Source organism: Elaeis guineensis, chromosome 10 (assembly GCF_000442705.2).
Source record: "Elaeis guineensis isolate ETL-2024a chromosome 10, EG11, whole genome shotgun sequence".
Classification (NCBI taxonomy): domain Eukaryota; kingdom Viridiplantae; phylum Streptophyta; class Magnoliopsida; order Arecales; family Arecaceae; genus Elaeis; species Elaeis guineensis.
Genome location: NC_026002.2, coordinates 16343840 through 16350063, shown reverse-complemented (window position 1 = coordinate 16350063; position 6224 = coordinate 16343840).

The window sequence follows — 6224 nt, the reverse complement described above, 5'->3', positions numbered from 1 at the left end:
CTTTATTTGAGCAGCTCGAAAGATTGTTTGTCACTTATTTTGGCATAACAGATCTTATTTGAGGCATGTGGATAGTCTCTTCTCTGTTTAGCAATAAGGAAGGAGAAGATCTTTGAAAGTACGTGGCTCATTTCAATGCGGCCACTCTAGAGATAAATTTAATAATCGGTTGTCATGTCTGCTTTGAAAAGGAGACTACGAGCAATCGTCTGATTTTTTTTTTAATAAAAACTTTTCTGAATAATTATGATGAGATGCTCGATCGGGTACGTAAATACGTCAGACTGAAGAGGAGAGATTATCTTAAGGCAGATGAAGAAGGATAAGAATGAAAAAAAATGATCAAGAGAGAGTGATGATCGGACCGAAAATTCAAGCATGGAGATAATCTTCTAGTCGGAAAAAAATCAAACCAAAATTTAAATGTAGAGATAAGATCTCCTGACCGATGAAAATCGGATCGAAAGTAAGATAAGATCACTTAGTTGGTCAACGATCAAAACGAGATAAACATGGAAACGAATCTCCTAAACAGTAAATATTCGGGTCAGAAAAGGTTAATTTGAAAATAAAACACCCTGACTGATGAAATTCAACTTTTATGATGAATACTTTTCAAATTGGTGAAAATCTATGAAGATATTATTACTTTCTAGTCCAATCAAAAAATTATCACCTCGAACATAGGAAGTGGGAGGTAAAGTGTTGGTGCATTAAACTGATCTCGAGACACGTGACATCATCATACAAGATCAAATCTTAAAAGCGTCAGATACAGCATATCAATTTGCCTATAAAGTAGATTCAGATCGATATTTTATCGAGCTGAATAAAAGACATCCTATACTCTCCGACCTCTACTGGCAGAAATGTTTAGGTCGGATATATACCGATCTGAACCTTCTCTATTCCTGAAATGTGATACAGCATCCTTATTTCATCCTGATCTTCTATCGAAGATGAGCTATTTTATGACAGACTTGGCTATTCTGCAAACACCTACAGTAGTTTCCTCAACCAGACCACAGCTGGTCACGATCTCATGTTCCAGCTCATATGTACACAGTATGCCCAGCTCACTTACATATAGCTCTCTAACTGCCTAACAAACATTCCTAATGGCCTAACAAACTCTGGAAGCCTCATTATTCTTCTATAAATAGAGGGTCAGGGATCCTTCATCGTAAGTCTAACTCTCGAAAATAGAGAAAACTCTACCAGTAGGAAATTAAGCCAGACTCTCGCTTCTACTGAGTTCTCTTCCAGTTTCGTTCGATTTCTCTTGCTCTTGCCATCTTTTTACTTTTGTTCTTAAGGCTCGGACTGACTTAAGCATCGGAGGTTAAAATTCGGAGGATCCCAATCTGAATTTTTTGACTGATTTTACAGATTGGAGGAGTTTTCGTCAAATCGCAAGGATTACTCCATCCCTATCTGTCCAAGCCAATTCACTCTACTCCAAATTTCAAATCATGAAGCAACAAGATAAATAATAAAAAAATTAAAATAACTTTTAAAGCACGGTAAGCAAAATCCAACAATAAAATTTTATAGCACTGTGTTATGCAATTACAAGATTTGTTTTCTATACCGTGTCTTAAGGAAAACTTTCATGTTATCCATTGCAAAAATTCAATAAAGAATATGCAGGAGAGCAAAGTTCTTCGTGTAAGTAAGAAACTTGTAGAGTTGCATGAACATGCATCGTTGATTTTAAATTAAATTTTTATTTGTCTGAGCTCTTTCACAAAAATACTGGTACAAGGATGATAATACCATTTGATTTGCAAGCATACTCATAAGCCCAAAATACATTTTGATTAGACCTGTGAAGCCCGGTTCAGTTGAGTTGGAGACCGACCACTATTTTCCCCCTGATTTGGAAATAGTAGATTCCGTTGTTTTTGTGCGATGGAGGAGCCTCCAACTCTACTTCATCAGAGCCTAGGAAACATGAGCTTCCTTACTTCTTAAAGGCCCCAAGCCTCGAACTCCTTACCGAAGATCACCGCAACCACTGTTCTTCTCTTTCGTTTTCCTTGATTGACGTGACTTGGTCCATTGAGGCTGCCAGAAACTCGCACCGTCGCCATGATCCTCCACCACCACCATCTCTGGTGAGTTTCCTCCTCCATGTACTACTTCGTCGGCCATGGTTGCCGCTATTTAGGCAACAAGAGGCAATGCCCCTTCCTATTCTCTCTCGGCCTCCCTGTGCATTCCCAACCGCCACCAGCCACCGCGCTCTAGCTGCACCGCCATCACTCGGCCACCGGCCACGCCACCGTGGACTATCCATCTTTGGAGAGAGAGAAGAGAAGAAAATAAAAAAAAAAAGAAAAAGAAAAGAAGAAAAAAGAAAAGAAAAAAGAGAGATCTAATTTTTGTTTCGTGCACAAATATTATTTTTCTCTTGATAAGAAGAGCTGGTCCAGGCTCAACTTTGTCTCTCCCAATGGGCGATATTTTCACTTTTACTATGATAAACAATTATCACAGTGATGAGTAAAAGGTGAATAAAGCTGTCATAGAAGTGATACCAGAAGTTTGTTCATGTAACTAAGTAAATATGGCCACTCTGCCGCACTCCAACTATATACTGGTCAGCTTTATGAATCCTCCACCATCCATTCCCACCAATAGATCCAAAATTTATTTTTTAAAAAATTTCATATATCTCCATGTAAAATCCAGACGCTTCTCTTTACTAATGCCTCAATCCTTCATGCAACCTGTCCATTCTGTTTTTGTGAGTTGACTACTTTCTTTTCTCCGTTGCTTAGATAACTAATAGGATCAACAAGAAAAAAAAAAAGATAGTACCTAAAAAAACTTGAAAAAAATAGAAAAAATTTTCATGAAACTGGAGAGATGTCCCAAGGGAAGGAGCTTCAATTAGCTACCACGGCAAAAGTGACATATAGGCAAGACCTTCCATTCATCGAGTTTCTAAAGATAAAATATTCCATAATTACTTGTTAATACCATCACGGTGGTTCTTGAGCTTTGCATACTTCACTGTCATTCAGCCAAAGCTGCTTAGGTCTTGCTATTTATAAGTAAGACCTATACTAACTCTGGCAAGCTAATTCTCAGGGCCATGCCTGAGGGATGGGGGTGGATCCACTAGTGGTGATCCCCACCTATGAAGATCCTAGTGTGAAATATGTGGGGGCTGAGAAGCCTCATTTGCCTCTGCTTATGGTAGATTGATGTATCAGCAATGGTTGAATCCGTATGTTTTGCTTGAGACTCGGTTTGCAGGGAGGAGCTTTGAGAGGGTGTGATGTCAGTTTCCAACATCTTGGAGATTCTTCACCATCGAGTCTTACAACCTTGCGGGAGGGAGTATTATTGTATGGAGGACCAGGGTTGCCCATGTGGATGTGTTGCACAGGTTGTAGTGATCATTTCTGGATTAAATAAAATTCTTTAGATTTTGTCTAGTATCTATGCTAGCACTGACTATAGGCATAGGAGAGTATTGTGGGAGGAAGTCTCGAGACTGGTTGATTGGGGTTTGCTCTCCCTAATTATTGATGATTTCAATTGCATTGATGGCCCTCAGGAGAAGAGAGGGGTTAGGACCTTCTCGAATTGCATTGAATCCAAAGAGTTTTGGGAGTTTATACTTGAGAATAAGCTAATTGATCTTGGTTTCTCAAGCTCAAATTCACTTGGTGCAATAACTGTTAGAGCAGAGCTAGAATATGGGAGTGCATCGACAAGGCTTTTGCCACATACAGTTGTATCCAACTAATCCCCAATTATCAGGTTTACCACCTTTCAAGGATTGCCTCCGGTCATTGTTCAATACTACTCTCTACTAATTCGGATTTCTCTCATTGGAGCCCATTCTGATTTGAAAAATTTTGGTTGTCCTATTCTTGCTCATGAGATATTATGCAGGAGGAGGGAAGCTGCCTGTGCATAGTGATGTCATGTACCGGATCATCCATATATTAGAGCTCACAAGGCATGGGCTTTTGAGCTGGAATCAAAAGGAAGTGGAGGACATCTTCAGGAGGGTAGAGGAGGTTGAGGCCTCAATCATTGAGCTACATATGAGGGAGGATAGGGATAGGGACCTTTCAGTGGATGACTTGAGCAGTTTTTAGACTAGCCTCTCCCTGCATCACTCTTTATTGAGGCAGCAAGAGGTGCTTTGATGGCAGAAGTTCAGGATCCAGTGGTGGAGGGAGGGTTATAGAAATATCCAATTCTTTCATTAGGCTACTATCATCAGAAGGCAAAAGAACCGGATCTGATTGTTGGGGAGTGTTGGGGGGTAGTGGACTTATAGTAAGGATGAGGTCAGGTAGGAGATTTTCAACTTTTTCAGATCGAGGTGGTCTATCGATCTTAGGGGTCAGGGGCTGTTCTCATGCCCTCCTGTCAGTTAGGTGTCGAATGAGGAGAATTTAGCTCTGATCAATCTTGTGTCCAAGGAGGAGATCCCGGGGATGGTCTAGGTTTTGGTGGAAGATAAAGCCTTCGATCTTGATGGGTTCCCTCCATGATCTAGGTTTTGCCACAAGACTTATGCCAGTAGGTTGGAAGAAAATCTTTATTGCTCTATTTCCAAAGAAATAGGATGGGTCGGAGTTGAGTCACTTTAGATCTATCAGTTTGTATACCATCATGTATAAGATTTGTGCCAAGATTTTGATAGACAAGATGAAGCCCATTCTTTCCTGATTGATCAGTCCCGAGCAAGGTGCATTCATCGTGGGGTGTAGCATCTCTGACAATATGCTAAATGTACAAGAGTTAATATATGACCTTCATAGAGCCTCGATCCGTCGGTGCCTCATCGCTATCAAACTTAATTGGAGCGAGCTTACGATTGATAAGCTAGAACTTTCTCTATCAGGCTCTAGAGAGTTTCTGATTTCATAGAAGCTAGATTAGTTGGATCAGAGGGTGCGTGCATGCTCCTTTCTTTGCTATCCTGATCAATGGCACTCCAATGGACTTCTTTCACTTAATAGTCGGTCTTCATCAAGGTTGCCCTCTATCCCTTTATTTGTTCATTATTTGTACTGACGTACTCTCCAAAGCTTTATGAGCGACGACCCGAGATCGTGCCATAGAGCCCTATGAGCTAGCTCCAGGGGCCCAGTCGATCTCACATCTGCTCTTTGCAGATGATTATTTTCTAGTGGGCTAGGCTACTGTCTGAAATACTGTAGTCTTCGGGAGGACTACAGAGGAATACTGTGCAGCATCAAGCTAGAAGATGAATCTCCTTAAGTTTATGATCTACTTTAACCTAAAGATCAAGGCTCAACACAGGCAGGCGATTCGAGGGCTTTTGGGCATCATGGAGCAGAGGGCCTTATGCTACCTAGGGTTGCCTATCATTGGGCAGAGGCTTTAGAGAATTGATTGTTAGGTTCTGGTGGCACAACGAAAGAGTTAGGTGTTTAAAATTTTTATTCAAAACATCTGATGCACCGAAAATCTTAATGTCCAGAAATTTTGACTATAATAATCAAAGTACAATTAAAATAAATTTGGATCAGAAGAATATCTATAGTGCTAATCTAATTTTCACGAGATGTTCAAGTGTCCGTCCTCTAACGGTGATCCATACAGAAATTGAATCAAAGACAGTGCTCCTCATTCACCTTGCTTCAAGAGTTTTAGCCCCTAAAACTCGATTAGCCACCAATCGATCAGATCTTCCTTCAGACTTGAGTCTGAACCTCTCAGAACCTCCTACTGGACCTGACCACCTTTCTCTAGACCTCTTAAACCCTTAGAGCTATTAGGATTAGGCTTGTCTTAAAAGAACAAGCCTTTGTCCTAAATCCTAGAGTTGTAAGAGAGGGAGAAGGGAGTGGATAGGGGATGTAAGAATTGAGTGATCAAACCTTTTGTCATCTGCTATTTATAGCACCAGATGGGGCACCAACAGAGAAGGCACACCTCATCTGGAAAGCCATATCAAGTTCTCGTATCACTTATCTGAGAGTCTTTAAATAGAAAGACTCTTCAGGGTGTGATATATCAATTTCAGTCCTCTCACGCGTGCACATCCAGAATGAGATGTATTTGGCATCTCTTCTGACTGTAGATATGCATAAAAACTTATCATGTAACACATAATTCAAATAGGAAGGCTATCAACAAGTGACGCCTTATTTAGATAAGTGTTTAAACCTGAGAAGGACTCTCCATCGGAGAGACGTGCGAGCACCTTCTCATTGTCGCACACGCGC